The sequence below is a fragment of the Lipotes vexillifer genome, unplaced genomic scaffold, assembly GCF_000442215.2.
Source record: "Lipotes vexillifer unplaced genomic scaffold, Lipotes_vexillifer_v1.1 scaffold627, whole genome shotgun sequence".
Taxonomy (NCBI): domain Eukaryota; kingdom Metazoa; phylum Chordata; class Mammalia; order Artiodactyla; family Lipotidae; genus Lipotes; species Lipotes vexillifer.
The window spans coordinates 259,775-281,285 of NW_006787891.1; positions in this window are offsets into that span (position 1 = coordinate 259,775).

Genomic DNA, 21,511 nt, shown 5'->3' on the forward strand with positions numbered 1-21,511 from the left:
TGTCCCCTGCATCGGCAGGCGGACTCTCAACCACTGCGCCACCAGGGAAGCCCATCCACTGGCTTTTAGTATAGTCACCGAGTTGTGCAACGGTCATCACAATCAATTTTAGAACATTTTCACTACCCCCCAAAAGAAACCCCTTACCCTTTGGCTACTTCCTATGCCAACCCCACCATGCTCTCTCAGCCTTAGGCAATCACCAATCTACTTTCTGTCTCTATAGATTTGCCTATTCTGGACATTTTGTATAAATGGAATCATATAATATACGGTCCATTGTGACTGACTTCTTTCAGTTAGTCTAACGTTGTCAAGGTTCATCTAGGGTATAGCAATATTAGCGCTGCACTCCTTCTTATTGTCCCATAATACTCCATTGTATGGACATACCACATTCTACTTATCCATCCGTCACTTGGTGGACATGTGGATTGTTTCTGATGTTACGTCTCTTACCCACCCTATTTACCTCCCAGGGATGTTCTGAAGACCACATAAAAATTAGGAAAGCATTTTCTATCCTAAAGCGCCGTACAAGTAGGAGACACCAGCTCTTATTGAGCTGATGGAAACAAATGAGGGCAAGTTGGCTTATGTTTATTTGTTTCCAACGAAGCACGGCATATCCTGCAGCAGTAGTTGGAAATTTAGTGAAGGACTGAGAACTGTTTGTGTTCTTATCACTGCTAGTGCCTCTTCAGCATGCCATTCTGTGATAATAGTTTCTATCTTGACTTTTATTTTTTGCTATAAAACAAATGATAGCAAGTGACTCTTTAAGGGAATGTTTTTTATTTGGAGTGATTCAAAAGTCTGGCATTTCACTTTTTATGGAAAACAGATCTATCTTCTGTCACTAAACTAAGGAATTGTTGACTGGAAATAATCTTACTAAACCAATTAAAAAAACTATTCGTGGATCTTTCTCATCAGCAGCTCAGCAATTCATATATCTTTCAGATATCAGAAGGGGCTAATCATGTGTGTGTTACTAAGGAATCCACTGTGTATATTTTGTAAACACACTTAGATGAACCCAAGAAGAAAACCAGGACAGTTAGGAAACTTGCATCCTCTTTTCTTCCTTATCCTGGGGTGAAATGAAACAGAAGTGGGAGATTACGTTCTTTTCCTCATCTTAATTGAGCAAACAAGGAATTGTTTCAACTAAGTCCTGTAAAGATGGCATATGCCCACAAATATCCCTCGTATATAACACACTTTCAGCTTAGGTTTTTCGGCAGCCAGTCTGAAGGCAGTGTAAAAATGTCCCTGTAAAATCCTTCCTGTTTTCAGCTAGAGGCTGCTTCCACTATTTTCAAAGGGGCCTCTACACAATTCAACAGATTTATTGAGTGCTGACTGTGTCTGGCAAAGGACATGGAGACAGACATATAGAGAGGTACCAGCCGGAGCATGAGAAAGGTGATCACCAAGACAGGAAGGAAGGACTAGAGTGGGGTGGAGGGGGGCGGGAGAGAGAGAGAGTGGGAGAGAGGCTGTATTGGGATAGCAAGTAGAAGGGCCGAGATGAGATAGGCAGGAAATACTAACAGCTACTATTTTTGTTTATACATGTACAGTTTGCTAGATACTATGCCAAACACTTTACACATATTTCTTCATCCAACCAGCACAATTGAATAATGGTAACCACCACCACAAGTGGAACCACAGTAGGTATCATTAGTAACCCCCCTTTTAAGATGGGGACTGACTTGTCCAAGTCATACCCTTAGTGAGTGATGGAATTCAGTTCCTAACCACTGCTCGAAATCACCTCAGTCAAACAGAAACCAGCCTACTCAGGATGCTCCATATAAGAGAATACTTTTTTTTTTTTTAAAGGAAAATGAAGTGTAATTTTCTCACTGCAAATTAGGCAATTTAGCTCTGAAATCCAAGTGCTGAATGTGAAAAGATCAGAGTTTAACACTTTCACCATTTGAGCATTCTTGGGATGCATATGTTATTTCGGTGGCCCTGGGTAAGGCTGGGAAGAGGGTGACTTTTATCTGTGGTAACTTCTAAACACCTCCCTTTCTCCAGTGTTCAGGGCTGCTAGCCTGTTCTCTACCACTTTTCAAATGACCTTGTGGTTGCCCATTACACCCAAGCTGTCCTGTGTCCCAGATCCGATATTTGTTTCCTGAGGTTATAGAGGCAGTAGGATCTAGAGCTGGAAAAGACTGAAAGACATTATCTGCTCTAACCCTCCCATTTTGCAGATGAGGAAAACTGAAGCCCAGAGAAGTGAATCACCCCAACTCACAGCTGGATAATAGGTCTTTGATGAATTGTTCCTTCTTATGTATAACTGTTGCTGCTTTTTGGAGAAACATGAAAGGAGCCCACAGAATTCCCTAATGTCTGAGATCAAGACCACTGGCAGTTCTCAAGATGATTTAGGTGATGTTCAACAGCATTTCACTTCCTGTCAGTCCTGGTTCAGGTCAAGGAGATAATTTCCATTTGGCCCTGTGTTTAACACCTAACACTTGGTAACCTCTAAAACAAAGAAAGAACAAAGCTCAGGCTCAGAGTCTCTGACAGGCAACTAGCCAGCAAGAGTCTAATAACCTTGTTTTGTTTTCATTGTACTTATTACTATGCCACTATTTATGGCAAATGATACTGACTTTCTCCTTAGAGTACTGATACAACATTTCTCCTAAAATGTATCTATTTATGTTTTTAAAAATTGCTAAACTCTTTAAAAAAAGATTTATTTATTAATAATAAATTTACTATTAATAAATTAAAAATTATTTATTTTTATTATTTACTTTTGGCTGCTTTGGGTCTTAGTTGCTAGCACGGGGGATCTTTGTTGAGGCATGCGGGATCTTTTATTGCAGTGTGAGGGCTTCTCTCTAGTTGTGGCACACAGGCTCCAGGGCACGTGGGCTCTGTAGTTTGCGGCACGCAGGCTCTCTACTTGAGGCACGTGAGCTCAGTAGTTGTGGCGTGCGGGCTTAGTTGCCCGGTGGCATGTGGGACCTTAGTTCCCTGACCAGGGATTGAACCCGCGTCCCCTACATTGTTAAGGCAGATTCTTTACCACTGGACCACCAGGGAAGTCCCCAAAATTGCTAAACTCTTAAGCAAATAATATTTCAGATGGTTCACAAATACGATAAAAATCTTCATAATGGTAAGCAAATGACTTAAAAGCAGGAGACATTGCTGTAAACCATTTGAGTGGGAAAGAGACATGATTTGGGCCCCTATACAGGCCCCTGAGGCAGACATATCTCAGATCACACTGCCTAGCTCCTTGCCTATTACGAGAAGGGTCATCTTTGCGTGAGGATTAGGGATAAATTCATGTTGACAAATCACTCAGCCTCATCCATCGCCAGCCCCAGGATTCTAACATTCCCATGGTCTGGCTTCTCCCTGGTGTGCCCATTTGTTCCTCTTCCCCCTCGCTACCCACTTTTCCCTCTAATCCTGCAATGACCTTAAAGTTCCCCTCTCTTCTCACTGTAGACTCAGACACTAAAGATGCCAGATACCGCAAAGGAATTACTTCACACGGAAGAATGGTGAGTCACCGTGGCCTCCCGGACCAGACTTCAGTGAATGAAAGAATGCTGTGTGGGGCAGTGAACGATGCTGGTCTGGGGGCTCCTCACCCTGCCTCTCGGGAACTTGGTGGGCCTCCGTCTCTAGGCCTCAGTTTCCTCAGCTCTACAACAACTGCCCCGCTAACCCGGAGGACTCTGGGAGTTCAAATGGTTCTGTCCTTCATTGATCTCACCTCTTGGCTCACAGGGAAGGTGGGCTAAAGAAAGGAGGAGAGAGGAAACGGTGAGGGAACAGGGGTTTTCCTGATCTGTGAAATGGGAGAGAGACGTGTAGCCAGTTAGAGGCCCAAACTCATAGGGTTGTTGTGAAGATTAATTAACTAAGACAATGTCGGACTTTCCTGTGGGTCCAGTGGTTAAGACTCTGAGCTTCCAATGCAGGGGATGCGAGTTCTATCCCTGGTTGGGGAACTAAGATCCCACAAGCTGTGTGGCATGGCCAAAGAGAAAAGTAAATAAATAAATAGATTGTCTTAAAAAGAATAAAAGCTCAAATTAAAAAAAAAAAAAGACAATGTCTAAAAATGTCATACCACAATGCCCAGCATACAGTAGGTGCTCAAACATGATGGCTAGTCTCATTGTCGTGGGACTGCTGAAGAGGTGAGCCACGTTCTAGACACAGTGGAGGATGCTGAGAGGTAGCAGGCTTCACCCAGGGTCCTTGAGTGGTGGAGTCATCCCTCAACCTGGACCGGCCTCTGTAGAGTCTAGATGGAGAATGGGCCCATCCCCTTCCCCTGGCTCTGACCAGGGACAGAGGGCACAGTCAGAAAATTAACACCAGGAAGAGAGTTAGGGGATTGCAGGCCCCTGTTTAGAGAAAAAAAAAAAAAGACAAGAAACCAGGCAAAGGTCAGGAAATCAATTTTTCTTTTCTCCTTACAGATCTATAAGTTTAGAGGCTTGTAAAGGTCAGTGTTGTTTTTTTAGAGTACCTCCAGGATTTACATCCTGAGTAACACTTGGTTTCCTCCATGGTAAACATGAAGGTCCAATTAGTTTTCCCTATAATTCAAAGAGATCCGAGAAACCAGGACCTTTCCGGTTGGAGTCAGTTTGGCTATAAAGTTTCTTGCTACATTATTCTGAGGATGAACTTTAATCCATATCTTATCTCCTGTTTGAAAATGAACATCCCTTTTCTTCTTATCAGAATGTTTCTGCTTTCTTTTTCACTTTTTTCCCCCTTTCCTTAGGAACCTTGGCCATATTCCTTTTTGGCAATTAGAGTGGATTCTTCATACTTAGTTATGTGCTGCACTCAGTTACCTTAAGAATTTTTCTCCCTGACTTGACTCCAGAAGGCATTTTAAGGTCCTGTCAAAGCAGAACGTTGCTGGAACCTGAGCTTTCTGGGCCCCGATTCTAAGTCTTTTACAGTGACATGAAATGGTGATCACTGAATATTTCTCTTTTTTATGGCATCCTTGCAGGGATGAAATCACCGATGCAGCCGTTCCATGAACCCTGTTTACAAAGGCTGCTTCTCAGTCTCTGGGTTTCTCCCTTTCCCTCTGGGTTTACTAATCCATCCTGGTCTGTCCCAGGGGACTGCAGGGTGAGGTGGGCAATTGCCAAGTACAAACACCGCCCCCCCCCCCGCCAGGGTGGGCTTTCTCCTCATGCTGGGTTGGAGTGCTGGTGTCCTGCCATGAACAGGGCTAGTTCTGGATTCCTGGGGTTAGAGGATGGGGGTGTTCTTCACCTCCTTTCATGGAGGGTGAGAATCAGTGCTCCAGGCCCTTCTGAAAGGCGGGACCGAGCTTTGAGTAAGAGTCTGTGCATGAGCTAAGGAGTTGTGCAGTTGGAAATCTGCAGGAATATTATTTTGTTCTCTTTTGACCAAAAGAAGAGGTGTGAGCTCTTCAGCGACAAGAGAGTGTCTTGTACAGAGATCATTTGGAAGATTTGGCAGGAGACACTGGTCCTCTCTAGCACAATCCCCAGTTGACTGGGGATCCTGATAATCATAATAATTAGCATCTACTGAGTGTTTACTATGAAAAGGCCCCATTAGAGGCACGTTACATGTACTATCTCATTTAATTTCAGAGCCTCCGTACAAGGCAGATATTATCATGGTCTCCATTTTACGTACACAGAAACCAAGGCACAAGCAGTTTAAGTAACTTGTTCAAAGCCCAACAGAGTTGAGTGGCAGAGCACATTACATGTGGCAGTTCAATACATCGTTTTTTTCTCTGTCTTTGATGAGAGAAGAAAAGGATGATGGATGACCACGCACCTACCCAACACGGTTCATTTATGGAGAGGCGTTTTCGCTTTTGCCTCTTAAAAGATTGCCATTTGGTTTTCCTCTTTGCCTGTTGCCTAACAGTCTAGATAGGAAGTGTATCAGATCAGAATGCATTCTGGAGTTGCAAAGAACAGAGAATCCAACTCAAACTGACTTTAATAAAGGAGATTTTTGCCCTCACGTAATGGCAAGTCCAAAACTACAGTGATCCGATACCTCGGTAATGTTAGCATAGGCTTAGTTTCTTTCTGTCTTTCTGTTCTGCCTTCTGAGGTATGTACTTCTTCCAAAGGCTAATTTACTTCATGGTGGCAAAACAGCATTCTTGGCTTCATGTGTGAGTAGTTGAGAAGGTAAGAGAGCACTTCTTTCCCAGCATTCCAAGCAAGAATCCAAAGATTCACTCTGGTTGGACAACTTAAGTTGTAGCTAACCCTTGAATGGAATCCTCCATTCAGTTCCAGGGGAGTGGAATTTATTGACTGACTTAAGCCAACCAAGGATCACCCCCTACAAACAAGGGAAGAATCTGCTTCCACTGGCTACATGGGATAGAGAGAGAGGTTGGATACCCAAATAAAATCTGGGTACAGTCAAGAAGGGGAGAGCATATCAACAGAATGAGCACTGGGTAAATAATTCGTATCTTTGAATCATTTAAAGATAAAGCATGCTTTTGGCTGAAAGTGATAGAATGCCCAATGGCTGAAACGTAGGAGATGATTAACCTCACTTTGCATGAAATGTGGAAGCAGGCCATTCCAGTGGGTGTAGTGGCCCAGTGATATTCCCAGGGACTTGGGCTTTTTCTCAGTTTCATGCTCAGTGTTTCAGCAATGGTCACAAATGGCTGCTAGAGCTCCTGGCATTACCTTCTCAAATGTGACCCAAACAGGAAGAAGCAGGAAGGATGCAAATAAAAAGGCTCTCTACCCATGCATCTTGCCTTTCACTGAGGTAAGAAAAATCTCTCCCCCAAATATCCCAGCCATCTCTCTCTTCATTCCAACTGGCCTGACCTGGATCATACGGCCATCGCTAGCTGCACAGGAGGCTGGGAAAGTGAATACCTGCCATATTCAGTCTCTGTCATGGGAAGAGACTGGCAAGGAAAAAATGGACGGAGAATGGCCTTGGGTAATCATCTAGTAATGTCTTGTTTTGGTAATTCTGTGCAAATGAAGTGAAGGCCTGCCCTAAGATTTTACTAGTATCCATTACAGAGAATCTGTAAAATCTGGCTCAAGGTCTTTTCAGCAAAACTCAGACTCACAAGTAGTTAGCATTCATCCATACTATCTTCGAATACAAAGTTCAGTGTAGCATTAGGTATTCAAGCGTTGACATCAATGAGAGGTTTATCGGAAACACATTTAGGCATCAGCCTACTTTACATCGTCAGCAGTCAAGGAACACCTCACACCTAGTTAAAAATCAGACATCTAAAGTAGGCCTATAAAAATTGGAAATTCCAGTATAGACTGTTAATTAATCTGAAGTTTGCTTTTTCGAGATGGTGAAAACATTTCTCTACTAATTAATTGCCTAATCTTCAGGGCTATAAGCTCAGTCTCAAAGTACATTACAAATATCCTATCACTCAGTAAATTGCGGCTAGTATCAGCAAAATATTTTTGGCTTATTTGAGGACTGGCTCAACGAGGCCAAGAAAGTGACTCAATAGATTAGAGAAACGGTAGAGTGAAAGATGCTGAGAACGATCTGATTACACGCATATACATCCATTATGTTTTCAGTTTCGAACTATTCCAACTGTGGACATTATTTTTTCCTCCTAACTTCCTTTGAAAAATGACATGAACAAATTTTTCACTGCAGTTGGAAGCAGATTCTGTTAGAAGAAAGAGGCCAATACCCGGGGAAACTGTGACAAATGAATCTGCTAGGAGGAAAGAAAAACTTAAAACATTCAGAGAGCTGAGGATCCAGGAGTAATTGCAGTTTGGCTGGGTAGGGCCAATGTAGACTTACATTTAGTACTGACTCACAACCAACATTTCATGGTGCTTTAGCATTTATGAGGCATTTTTACTTACGCTGCCAATTGGCCCAGGCTCTAATAAATCTCCACCAGAGCATATTTGGTATGTACAATTATACTGGGATGTAATAGGTATTATTTTTGGCAGCCCAGCAGGTTATTCCTCATCTTCCCTTTCTGGCAGCTGATTCAGGCCTGGCCAATCATAGTATCCATTCACCTGAACCCATGGAGGACCAATCAGGTTCTTCCCCTGGGATTTTGACGTACAGCCAATAGAGTTACCCATCCACCTCATCAGCACCCCATGCTGCAAAGCTGGAAAGTAAGACTGGAGCTATAGAGGAGAATAATGGAGATGAAGAGAGCTTAGCAACTCTTTTGAACCCAGGATCAATCTTTGCCAGATGCCAGACCCCTTGGGATGTCCTAGTTAGGTGAGCCAAAAAATTCCATTTCTGGCTTAGCTAGTTTGGGTTGAGTGTCTGTCACTTTCATAGAAAGTCCTGATTGATGCCACCATTTAAACAATCTACAGTCCATCTTTGCACGTTCAGCCTGAACTGAGGCTCTTTGACACAGTCTCCCCTGATGACTCTCCTGCCGTTCTTCTTTCCAGTAGCCACATCACTCACTGATTGTACCAGCTGGCACAGCGTCAAATGCAATCGTAATGTTCTGTGATTTTTCAAATGTCTTTTTAGCTGTATTGTATGTAAAGTCTTATGGGAATGGATAATACAGTCGCCAATTAATAAACAGGAGAAGTTCTGAAAGGATTTTTGGAAGTTGTTTGGTTAGAACTTGAAATACATGTCTCCAGAGAAGTGATATAAGCAATGGTTAAATTCCCAGGCTGGCTCACACAAGCCTATTTTATGAAAATGTGTGTACACTGGCAGAAAATCACAGAAGCAATGTGCAGAAAACTACTGCTTGGAAAAAAGTAAGTTTGATTTGAGAAAACCAGGAGGTAGAAACAGGATTTTCTGGACTTTCTGGAGAAGCTTTAGAGTTGTGTTGTTCTTCTTTTTTGAAAATCAGTTTCGATTTTTACCAAACTTATATATTCACATGGTTTAAACAGTCAGTTCTCCAAGATTTACCACAAAAAATAGCAGTTTCCAAACCACTCCATCTCCTCAATTTTCTGCTTTATTTTGGAGGCAACTGCTTTTAAATCTTATAGTTGTTTATTTTGGTATTTAACACATATATCTAAGTCACTTCCTGAGTTTTTTTTTCAGGCATTATCTGTTGATTTCCATTAAGGCATATAAGAATTCAGTTTCCGTCCTCACCTGCCCACCCTGGTACGCAACACTCACACCCTCATCTTCTTGATGCAGATCTAGCATAAACCTTTGGTTAGATCGATATTTAGTGTTCACATTATCATGACTCGATAACATGCAATTCACTACTGAGTCATGTAGTACAAAAAAGTGTGAAGATTACTTTCCCTTTGTATCACAACACTAAGTTTTCCTGGGATTAATAATTATCTTATTTTTTGTTTGTTTGCTTAAGTTGTTTTAAAATTTAAAAAAACATTAAATTAAATTTTTAATTAAAGATTTTAAAAAAATTTTAAGTTAAACATTTTTTTAACATTTTTAATAAAAAAAGTTTAAAATTAAAAAGAATTTTAATTAATTTTTTTTTTTTTGGCTGCGTTGGGTCTTCATTGCTGTGTGCGAGCTTTCTCTCGTTGCGGCAAGGGGGCCTACTTCTCGTTGCGGTGGGCGGGCTTCTCATTTCAGTGGCTTCTTTTGTTGTGGAGCACAGGCTCTAGGCACACGGGCTTCAGTAGTTGTGGTGCACTGGCTCAGCAGTTGTGGTGCATGGGCTTAGTTGCTCTGTGGCACGTGGGATCTTCCCGGACCAGGGCTCAAACCCGTGTCCCCTGCATTGGCAGGCGGATTCTTAACCACTGCACCTCCAGGGAAGTCCCTGCTTAAGTTTTTATGTAATTATTAACTTAGCTTCAAATTCTCTCCCAGTTAGCTGTATATCTTCTCCGTAAGTTCAGAAAAATATCATGTCTTCTATCAATTTCATCTTTTTGGAAACTTCACTCCCTGCACCTTCTGAAGTGGTTGTTTCCTGAGCCTAATGCACAGACGCTATCCCAGGATCTCCCTTCTTCATTATCCGGGGGATTCCTTTTGCCTTACTCTTGAGTCGGATTTCTTGCTTCCTGAATCCTAACTTTCCTCTTTCTTGCTTCACTCCCTCATTTGGGTGGCGTACTTTTTCCTATAGGAGCTTTTTCTTCCTTTTGGTAAACATAACATAAAATTTACCATTTCAATCTTTTTTTTTTTTTTTTTTTTTTTTTGCGGTACGCGGGCCTCTCACTGTTGTGGCCTCTCCCGTTGCGGAGCACAGGCTCCGGACGCGCAGGCTCAGCGGCCATGGCTCACGGGCCCAGGCGCTCCGCGGCATGTGGGATCTTCCCGGACCGGGGAACGAACCAGTGTCCCCTGCATCGGCAGGCGGACTCTCAACCACTGCGCCACCAGGGAAGTCCCATTTCAACCATTTTTAAGTGGTATTAACTATATTTACATTATTGTGCAACCATACCACTATCCATCTCCACCTCATCATCCCAGATTGAAACTCTGTACACATCACACAACAACTCCTCATTCCTACCTCCCCACAGCCCCAGGTAACCAATGGTCTACTTTTTGTTTCTATGTATTAGACTATTCTAGGCACCTTATATAAGTGAAATTGTACAATAATTGTCCTTGAGAGTTATGAAAGGTATAATTTTTGAGAATATGCATATCCCAAAATTATCTACTTTATCACTTAATGATAACTTGGCCAGATATATAATTCTGAGTTGCATAAACTTTTCCCTTTTAATTTTGAAGGCACTGCTTTAGTATGATATAACAATTAGGATCATGGGCTCTGGAGCCAGTCTGCCTGTTTCAAATCCTAGCATTTATTACCTCTGTCATTTGGGCAGGTTTGTCAGCTCCTTTGTACCTCAGATTTCTCACATGTAAAATGAAGGTAATAATAGTACCTATTTCATAGGGTTGTTGTGAGGATGAATTGTAAAGCACTTAATACAGTACAATATAGTTAGAGTCTACCTGAACTATTAGCTACAATTGCCCTGCAACTGCTAGTGCTGTTGTTGAAGTCTGAAGCTGTTTTGATTCTTGATGCTTTCTAGGTCACTCATTTCTTTATCTTTAGAAGTGGCTAAAATCTATTTGTACAAACATTCTGAAATTTTATAAGGATGTTCCTCCATGTAGGTTTATTTTCTGGGCACTCAAGAGGTCCTTTCAATCAGCAGACTCATGTCCTTCAATTTGGGGAAATCCTAATGATTAATTAACTTATTTATTTAATGACAGCCTCCCCTCTTTTTCTGTCCTCTCTTTCTGGAGCTCCTATCATTTAGTTGATCTGGCCTGTCCTTTATTTTCACCTATATCGTTTATCCCTAGTCATTTTTTTTCATATAGTTAATGTTCAAGAGCTCTGCCTTGTTCTCATTTCCTTTTTTTTTTTTTTAAACAGCTTGTTCTTGTTTCATGGGTGCATATACTCTTTTATCTCTCTGAGAATTTTCATGAAAAAAAAAAAACAGGTTTTCTTTTCCATTAATAGCCTTGGTTTTTGCTGTCTGCTCTTACCATCTCTTTAACATTAGAATCTTTCTTCTAACAACAAGTAATTATTGGCATCTGCCAAGTGGGGCAAAAAAAAAAAAAAAAAAAAAAGCTAATTGGAAGTTGTGCATGTGTGGATGGGGTTTGTCAGCTATGGTCTTGGATCTGATCAGGAGCCTGTCATGTCAGTATCTTTTCTCTTTGGCGGGCCAAATTCACCAGAGAAGAATTCTGCAATCTCCTCTCTGGAAGACGTATGTCAGGCTTCCAGCCTGCTGGAGAAGAGGGCTTGGGCAGTATTTAAATTTTCATTTAATCCTCTTGTTTTTAATGCACGTAGCCTCTCCGGGAAATAAGCCTCCAGTGTTTTGCTGGGGTGGAGGACAGTCACCCAGCTGTAATGACTTGGAGAGGACATTGAATTACTTCTTCAGTAGCCTTCCAACTACAGCTCTGTGTTCTGCGGTTTTCCAGTTCTGCAGTGCAAATTAGGATTCTTTTCAGTGTTCATTATCATCAGCTTAGGAGTCTGCTTTCTTGGGTCTTCTGTCAGTTACCACTAGACTTTTTTTTTTTTTTTTAAAACAAGAAGAGAGCAATTGTTCATGTTACACTTTTCACTTTACTCATCAAGAACATCTTTCCAAGTCAATAAATATTCTCTAAACTATGTTAATAGTTGCCTTGTATTCCTTCATATAAATGTACCATCATTTATTTAACCCACTTTCTACTGCTGGATAAATTTGGGTTATTTCCAAATTCTTTATATTATAAGCAACTGTGTGTTGAACATTTTTGTTGCAAATATTCTGTTTATGCCTTTAATTATTTCCTCAAATTCAATTCAGTGCTCCTTCCGTCAGCATTGTCAATACTTTTGACAGCTCATTAGTCCCATGAGATGTTTTGTGAAATAGGGTCTGCAAAACAAATATGTTTGGGACTGCTGAGATTCTGTGCGGGTCGGTAGTTTAAAAAGCTCCATAGATGCTTTTGTTGTGCAGTTCAGTTTGGAAACCATCTTGATCACAGACTCTGCTTCTATTTCACCCCAGAAAAGCTGTGCTGTTTGAGGCCTCAGTGAAGCAGTATTAGAAAAATTGGCAGGTGTCTTAGTCCCTTTGGGCTGCTATAATAGAACTCCATAGACTGGGTGGCTTACAAACAACAGAAATTTATTTCTCACAGTTCTGGGGACTGGGAAGTCCAAGATTAAGGCACGCGCAGATTCGGTGTCTTGTGAGAGCCCACTTCCTGGCTCATAGGCACCATCTACTAGCTGCGTCCTCACATAGAGGGATGGGTGCAGAAGCTTTCTGGGGCCTCTTTTACAAAGACACCAATCCCACTGGCCTCTGTTTTCATGACCTATCATCTCCCAAAGGTCCTACCTCCAAATACCACCACACTGGGGATTAGGTCTCAACAAATGAATCTGGCAGGCAGTGCGGGGGGAGCGGGTAGGGGGCATAAAACATTCAGCCTCCTGTAGCATGGCAGGAAGATGTATGGCTCAGAATGACAAACGGGCTTCCCTGGTGGCACAGTGGTTAAGAATCTGCCTGCCAATGCAGGGGACACGGGTTCAAGCCCTGGTCCAAGAAGATCCCACATGCCGCGGAGCAACTAAGCCCGTGTGCCACAACTACTGAGCCTGTGCTCTAGAGCCTGCGAGCCACAACTACTGAGCCCATGCGCCACAACTACTGAAGCCTGTGTGCCTAGAGCCCGTGCTCCACAACAAGAGAAGCCACCGCAATGAGAAGCCCGCGCACCGCAACGATGAGTAGCCCCCACTCGCCGCAACTAAAAGAAAGACGGCGTGCAACAACGAGGACCCAACGCAGCTAAAAAAAAAATAAAAAAAAAAAAGACAAACAGCTCAAACAGCCCTTTGTGCCTTAGCACAAGGCACAAAGTATAGCCCACCTACTTATCCTCAGGGTGTGCTCAGAGCTCTATACAGCAAGAAGTAATGCTTTTGGCATAATTTCGTTTAAAAACTTCATGAAATAAGGCACAGTTTGTTTGGAAGTCAAACTTTATAGTCTACACTTGGAAAGAAAAAACAGAAAAAAAGAATGTTTAATACCATTGAGAATTTTGAGAGAGGGCTCCAGATAGGAAAACAAGCACCATTTCAGCAATGTCAAACAAAGGGCCAAGTCTAGTAATTCTCAAATTATAGTGAGCAGACATTTCACAAGGCAAGCTTGTTAAAAATGCAGATTTCTGGGCTCATCGCTCGTAATCTAACTCGTCATCTATAGTGTAGGCCCTAAATCCTGAACCTACAACAAGGATTCCCCCAGGAATCTGCTGTAGGTGGTTCGTGGACCAAAATTTGAGAAACTGGCATCGGCAGTATTTTGCCAGAAATCACTAGGGTTGCTTGAATCTGGAAACTTCTCTGGAGTTTCCTTGTTAGTTGTCACAGGATCTTGGGGTTAAGGCTGAGAACACTTTTTCCCATCATACAGGGCACCAAGCCCAGAAGCTGTGCTGGAGTGACCCACTTTGGAGTGGTTTTTACAGAGCCCAGTGTGTCAGGCAAACGTTTGCCATGGAAGGGCTTTCTAACCTTCTTGTCTGGCTGGCTATTTCCTGGGCTCACTTAAAATTCATGCAACCCCCTCAGAAAACAAGGCTGTCAGGCTGAAAGGCTATACAGACCCTGGCAAAGGACTTCAAAATTTTAAACAGCAATTAGAGGAACTGAGAAAACAGGTCGGCTTGATGTTTGGTCCAAGGAATAGGAAATGGCTACTCAAAATTCGGAAGCACGTTTTTTGGGGTATTTTTGTTCCTCTCTGCACGTTAACTTTTTGTGCCCTAACGTGCTCCACTTTCATCTGAGGCCTGTCTCCTACTCTAGAGCGTGATCAAAGCGCCAGCACTCCAATCTTTGACCCTAATAAGCAGCCAACGCCCTCACAGGTGCTGGGCCGGATTTGGCGTTCAGGCTGCGGGGTGAGGCTCTGAAGCGCTCGCACGAATTTTACTGCGAGCTCGAAAAGGGGGCGCCGCCTTCGCGGCCCAACTGTCCTCCCCATCCCCAACTGTTGCCTTTTCCGGCCACCGGCTGCAGCCTTGCTCGGCTCCTAGGCTCTCGGGTCAACGGCCGCGGGCAGAGAAGCCCACGGGGACCTCGCGTCGAGCAGCCCCGCGTCCCCGGAAGCTCAGGCTCTCGGGCGCCGAGCTGCGGCGTTCTGGGAGGTCGCTCTGAGCGCTCCGCGGCCCGGGCCACCTCATCACTCACGACCGGTCCCCGGCGGGCCGCCCCGGTCCCTGGAAGACACAGAGGGTAAGCACTGCGCATCCCGTGGACGTTCTGGAAGCCGGCGCGGGGCCGCGGGCGAGCCCCGGGAGGGAGTCGGGGTCTCCGGCGGCTCCTCCGCGCGCCCCGGACGCAGGCCGCCGTCTGGCCCGAGCCCGCCCGGGTATCAAATTCAGATACGCGGCGGCTGTGCGGCTTCCCTCCGCTCCTCCCCGCCCTACAGAGCGCGGTGGACCTGGGGGCCTTTCATTGCGCGCGGACAACGCTCCTGCGTGGCAATGGGCGGAAAAGTCCCTGGGCACCGGCTGTGTACCCCCAGCCTAACCTCACTTTCTGCCCTTGTACACATTGCCCTTGCCCAGCCAGGCCGCGTGCACGTCTCGACAAGTTCACCCCCGCTTGCCAGCCAGGACCAGCTGCCTGCTTTCTCTTTGCTCAGCTCACGAATCCCCTCTAGAAAACAGACCGGAAGGGGGAGCTTTGGGCCTAGAGAAGGCTTTTCTGTCCAAAAAGGCCCGCCTCCCGCGCACCTGGTTTTAATAAGCGCCTAGGGAGAAATATGGCCAGGGACCTGAAGAATCCCCAAGAAATTCTGTCTAGAGAGAGAAAGAAGGGCGCACACGGATTGTACTTGAGCAGGCGCAGTCACTGTACAAGGTTGTAAAGACCTCCTGCACTTTTCAACTTTCTTTGGCTTGGAGAGGATGTAGATGGTAGTGATGTTAGAAATGGGATATAAACAGCAGTTAAAAACACATCTATTAACATCAGAGGACAAGGAGATTGCACGGTTGTGCACAATGTATTCTTTTCTACCCAGTTTTAGTAACAGAAAAGGAATATTGAAAACAACCTTGCCCCTGTCCCATATTCCCCACCGCCTAGTCCATGTGCACACAGTTGCATTTTTACATAGTTGCATTTTCAGAGGTACACGGCATTCTTATTTCAAATTCTGGAACAAGGGAGGTGAATTACCTCCTAACAGAACAGAAGTCTTCTTTAGTTCTGAGCAAAATATCTCTCAGTAAGTGAGCTGGAAGTTACAGATTGTATCATGCTTTCAACCTATGTTATAAAAGTTTAAAGGATAAAGGACATGAAAGGCTTTTTTAAAAGACCCTAGTGAGACATATATATTCACACACATTTTCTTTGCTCTTCAGTTAAAGCCAAGAACAAATTTTCCAGTATAGCACTTTGATCTTTGCGCTCTTAAGAACTCAACTCTACCTTGTACTAGAATTTTGAGAACATTGATTTTTCAGCAAACATTTCTTAAACCCCTAATCAGCGTTAAACCAGAGAACTCATGGTTGTACTGATGTCCCCTCTGCTTGGAATGATTATCTCTTGCCTTTGCTTCCCTTGCTCGGCCTAACTCAGATCTCTGCTCCAGTATCCATTTCCCTGCCCACTGTCATGCACCAAAGATATTTTATTTCTTCAAGGCACTTATCACGATCTGAAATTATTAATTTGATTATTGCCTAGCTCCACCGCAGTCATTTAGGGACCTGGCTGTTTTATTTGCTGTTGTCCTAGAACCATACACTGGCCAACTCCCGGGGTCTACCAGGACTTGTATTTAGTAAATACTAAACAAAAAACAAAAAACAAAAAAAAAAAAACTTTGCAGTTTAGAGTGTAGCCTTGGGAGCATTTGCTAAGTGATTGTGACCCTCAAGGAAACGTCTCCTGCCCCCCCACCCCCCCTTTTTCCCCTGGGTAGCTTGGGTGCAGCTGCTGTGTGACCCACTGGCCCTTCTAAGGACCCACACGTGGTGACCCACCAGCCCCAGGAAGTAGGCCCTGGAGGCAGCTCAGGCAGTTTTTTTGGGTCCAGATCTTGGACTAGAGAGCGAGTGGGATTCTCCCCCAGAGGCCTGGGACTGCTGGCCACACAAACCCCCTGACCCTTTAGCACTTCCTAGTGCTTGGCTGCATGCATAAGGTTCCAAAGTTCATGGTGGGAGCTGCTTATGAAAGATGCGCTGTTATTGTTGGACTCCCAGCACAGGGAATAATTAGGGGAGTGACATGCGCTAAAGTCGAGGTCTTTCCTTGTGGGCTGGGTCATTTACGAAGCCGCGACTGGCCTCGTGCTGGCAAAGGCTCTGGATTCCTACGTGGTTCACTTCTCGGAGGAAGCCTCGGTGAGGAAGACGCTGGGAGTGGGGGCAGAAAAGTTTGGAATTTTCCGTGGTTCCTCGGGGATTGATTGTGGTTGAGAGCCACCTTGGGCAACACCGAGGTAGAGTGTCTGGGTCCGCTTGCCTTTCCTCAAGGCCACTCTGGGCTCCCGGGGCCTTACAGGCTGCCCTGCACGTCCTGGGGGCTGAGTTAGAACCGCAGCAGGGGGAGGAAACCCGAGGTTCTGGAAAATGCCAGTTGCCAGCAAGGAAGAAGCTTTTCCTTGAGCTCTGCAGTGCCCAGCGTGGTGTTTGGTGCATGGTGTGCGTTTAATAAATGTTCATTCAAGTATGAAGCGTGAGAGTGTGCTTCGAACTGCGTTTTAAGCCTGGCTGTGTCAGTGGACAGAGACTCTCGAGGTCCACTGCCTGGGTTCAGATCCTGACGGCCCCGCTTGCAAACTGTCCCTCAGCATCCCCATGGCCCACACTCCTCACTGTAAGATGCGAAGAATGTTATCCACTTCATGGGGTGCTTATGAGGGTTAGATGGAGTAAATACTAGAAAGTAGTATACTCAGAGCTTGGCACATACTAATAGAGTAGGTGCTAACACATTTAAAAAAATTACAGTATGGGAAAGGTAGCAGTTACCTCACGGGGGAGAGGGAATGGAGTCAGGAAGGGGCACACTGGGGACTTCACAAGTAACCATCGTTTTTTCTTTCTTAAACTGGGTGGGTTTTGTGATATTGCTATTCTTTATACTTTACATCTTATAAATGTTTTAGTAACTGCTCGATATATGATAAAACATTAAGACTGCACACTCTGATGTCTCTTATTTATGGGACCTGTCTTCTTCTTGCACAAGCTTATGAAGGAGGAATTATTATTATTTCCAATTTTCAGATGTGGGAACTTAGGCTAAATAACTTGCTTAAGTTATGCACAGGTAAATAAGAGATCCCGGATTTGAATCAGTCTGTGTTCTTGACTGCTCTGTATGGCTTTCTTATGTGTTGCTGATATAGCAGGTTGTATCTACGCTTTAGAAATAACGAAATTCATTACCCTACCAATGGTCCACTGACATAAAATTGCACATTATGACTTATCTGTGTGAATCAGTATATTCTCAACTGTGTGAAACCAAGACAAAATATAGAAATAAGCTTGATCCAGAAATGGCTTATTGCAAATTGCCACTTCTAACCCTCTACTTGAAATTTTATATTCATCAAAACTGCCTTCTATTCTCAGTAGTTCACTTAATAATGAGAAATGCTAAAATGCTATATATTTTAATTTAAAATAAATGCATATAAAATGGGATGCCACTTATATGTGTTTTATTTACTTTTTATCTAAAACACATATGAAATCTCTCTATAAAATATGTATTGGGATTCCATCTAAGATTTCAACAGAAGAAAGGTCCAGGATGCAAGAAAAAGAAAATTGACTATTGCTGGTTTAAGAATATAATTGAGGGGACTTCCCTGGTGGTCCAGTGGTTAAGATTTGGCCTTCCAGTGCAAGGGGGTGTGGGTTCGATCCCTGGTCATGGAGCTAAGATCCCCCATGCCTCATAGCCAAAAAACCAAAACACAAAACAGAAGCAATATCGTAACAAATTCAATAAAGACTTTAAAAATGGTGCACATCAAAAAAATCTTTAAAAAAAAGAATGCAATTGAGGTTTAAAAATTTGATAGTATGAAACAGCTAAATGTCATTCAACAGACATTTGTTAAATGTTTTTTTTGTATAAAGCATCGTGTTAGGCACTTAGGGAGAATACAGAGATGAATAGGATAGTTTGATATTCGAAGTTGTTTGTAGTCCTTCAATGTGTAACATGTTAATATACTATTGATTGTTTTGAGACGTGATGCTAATCAAAACTGATTGTATTATGAATTATGAGATTCCAACAATTGAAGTGTTTGGGAGAATGCAAAGCAAAGATCAATGATTTCACAGCAATTCCAGTATTTGAGCTGGACTTCAAAGTTGGATAAAGACAAGGGGAAAATGAGAAGGTTCATTGAGGAGAGCAAATGCGGCGGGGGTTGGGGGTGGGGGCGGTGGTTAGGAAATCTTGAGGCCTGTAAATAGTTCAGTTGACTAGAGCGTTAGGTGGGAGATGAGGCCAGGAAGGCAGGTTGGAGTGAGAACCACAAAGAACCTCATTTGCCAGACTGAGGGGTCCAGTTGGCAGTGGGGAGCCATTGAAGGTTCCTAAGTGTAGTTGTGACATGCTCAGCACTTCAGCCTAGAAGCATTCTTCTGATGGTGGTTGTTAAGAGGGAAGAAAACAAGATGTGGAGACCAGTGAGGAGGTTTTGGGGATAGTCAAGAGGGACGATCATAAGGACTTCAACTAGCATGATGGCCGGGGACATAGAAAAAAAAGTTTTGATGGAAGAGGTATGGCTGGAGCCGAATTTATAGTTTGATGACTATATTTGACGGAATGTGTTGTCAAAAGAAGAAATTAAAAAAGACTCTAGGGCTTCCCTGGTGGCACAGTGGTTGAGAGTCCGCCTGCCGATGCAGGGGACTCAGGTTCGTGCCCCGGTCCGGGAAGATCCCACATGCCGCGGAGCGGCTGGGCCCCGTGAGCCATGGCCGCTGAGCCTGCGCGTCCGGAGCCTGTGCTCCGCAACGGGAGAGGCCACAACAGTGAGAGGCCCGCGTACCGCAGAAAAGACTCTAAAGATTTGAGATTGGATGCCATTGACAAAACAGAGAAGTCAAGAGGAGGAGCTAGGGATATTTTAAAATAATTAGTGCATGAGGATGTGAGAAAGCTGGAGTTGAAATTTCTATCCTGCAGGACTTCTCTGAGCCTTTAGAGAAAGTATCATACACCATTTCCCCAGCTGACCACAGAAAGCCCCGCTCCTCCTCCCCAAACATTTTTCAGAATGCTGTTTGGAAATGTATCAGCAGACCAGGCCTGCAAGGAAAGAGCAAGCCGAGTACTTTGGACCTTTAACAACATCAGTACCACAGTACAGCCAGGACACACCTCATAGGACACCTCACACCCATGATGCTGGGTTCTGGGACCCAGGTCAGTTAGTATTTGCCCCTCTCTTCAGGCTGCTGTTCTAGTACCACTTTGTCATGTCTTGGATTTATAGCAAAGGGAAAGTGCAGTATCAACTTTGAATGGAAGATGAGTGAGAATTTCACACTTTCCTGAAGGGTTGGGAAATTTGGGGGAGATTTTGAATTTTCTTAGGAATCCTTTCTCTTCCTCCTGAAGGGCTAGAAGACATGGAGGCCCTGTTTCTGTTATTGGTGCGCTGCTACTGTTCTTGCTTAGACATCATTTCCTTTAGAACAGGGTCCTTGGGTTTTGAAACCTCATGTATGTATTTAACACGAAATCATCCAAATGGACTCATCTGTAGGTTTGCTGCAAGCTCTCCAAGTGACATTTAGGGACATGATTCCAGTTATATCAAAGGCTCCCCTCACCACAAAGTCATCTCCATGATTTTTAAAAAACTATTTTAAACACAAATTTATTTTAACTATTTTAAAATGTATAATTCAGTGGCATTAAGTACATTCACACTGTTGTACAAACCATCACCATTATATAGCTCCAGAACTTTTTCATCTTCCCAAAGTGAAACTCCATACCCACTCATTTCCCATTCCCAACCCCCAGCCCCTGGCAACCACCATTCTATTTTCTATGAATTTGATCTCAAGGGACATCATATAAGTGGAATCATACAGTATTTGTCCTTTTGTGTTTAGCTTATTTCACTTAGCAATCCATGTTGTAGCATGGGTCAGAATTTCCTTCCTTTTTAGACTGAATAATACTCCATCGTATGTATATGCCACATTTGTTGATATCTGTGGACATTTGGGTTGTTTCCACCTACCTGTGTTCTTGATTAAGTTTTTTAAGTGATCCCTGCCCGGAGCTTCCTTCCGCACAAGTTGGTGATGACTTTTGGGTTTGTTTTAATTATATTTGAGTTGATAATAGAAAATCACAAATCATCTCATTAAATCAAGATGTGAAATTGGATTCATTAAACTTTAGAGAAAAAAAATGCTTCTTAATCCCTATTTCAAGTGGATTTGGATAGCAGTTCTGGACTTGATTGGAGGGCTTGGTCCCAGGAGCTAACTGGTGATTCCTGGCAGGAGAAAATCCCTCTTGATTTGGGAAGGGACCAGGGCTAGCTCACTGGTAGCAGTTCAGTGTTAGGGCCTGCTGTGCTTTCCTGCCTCTTGGCGTGGCCTCAAAACAGTTGGGTAGAAAGGTGGAAAAGTCAGTAGGATGTTTGGAGATCCAGGCTCAGACACCATGGAGAAGAATTTGGGAGTTTCCCGGGGACATGCTGCTTTGGGGGCTGCTGTTGGTACTTAGTTTTGAGTTGGAGAGAACGGATTAGAAGAGGACTTTGGTGGAATGGGGGGACGTGGAAACTATGAGTCCAGAGGTCAGCTCAGCTTCCCACACCATCCTTTTCTCCTTCCCAGAAGGCTTTTGTTCGGAGAAAACAAAATAATTTTGACCGAGATATTAGGTTGGAATAATTTCAAGGAAATTTAATGAGGTTTC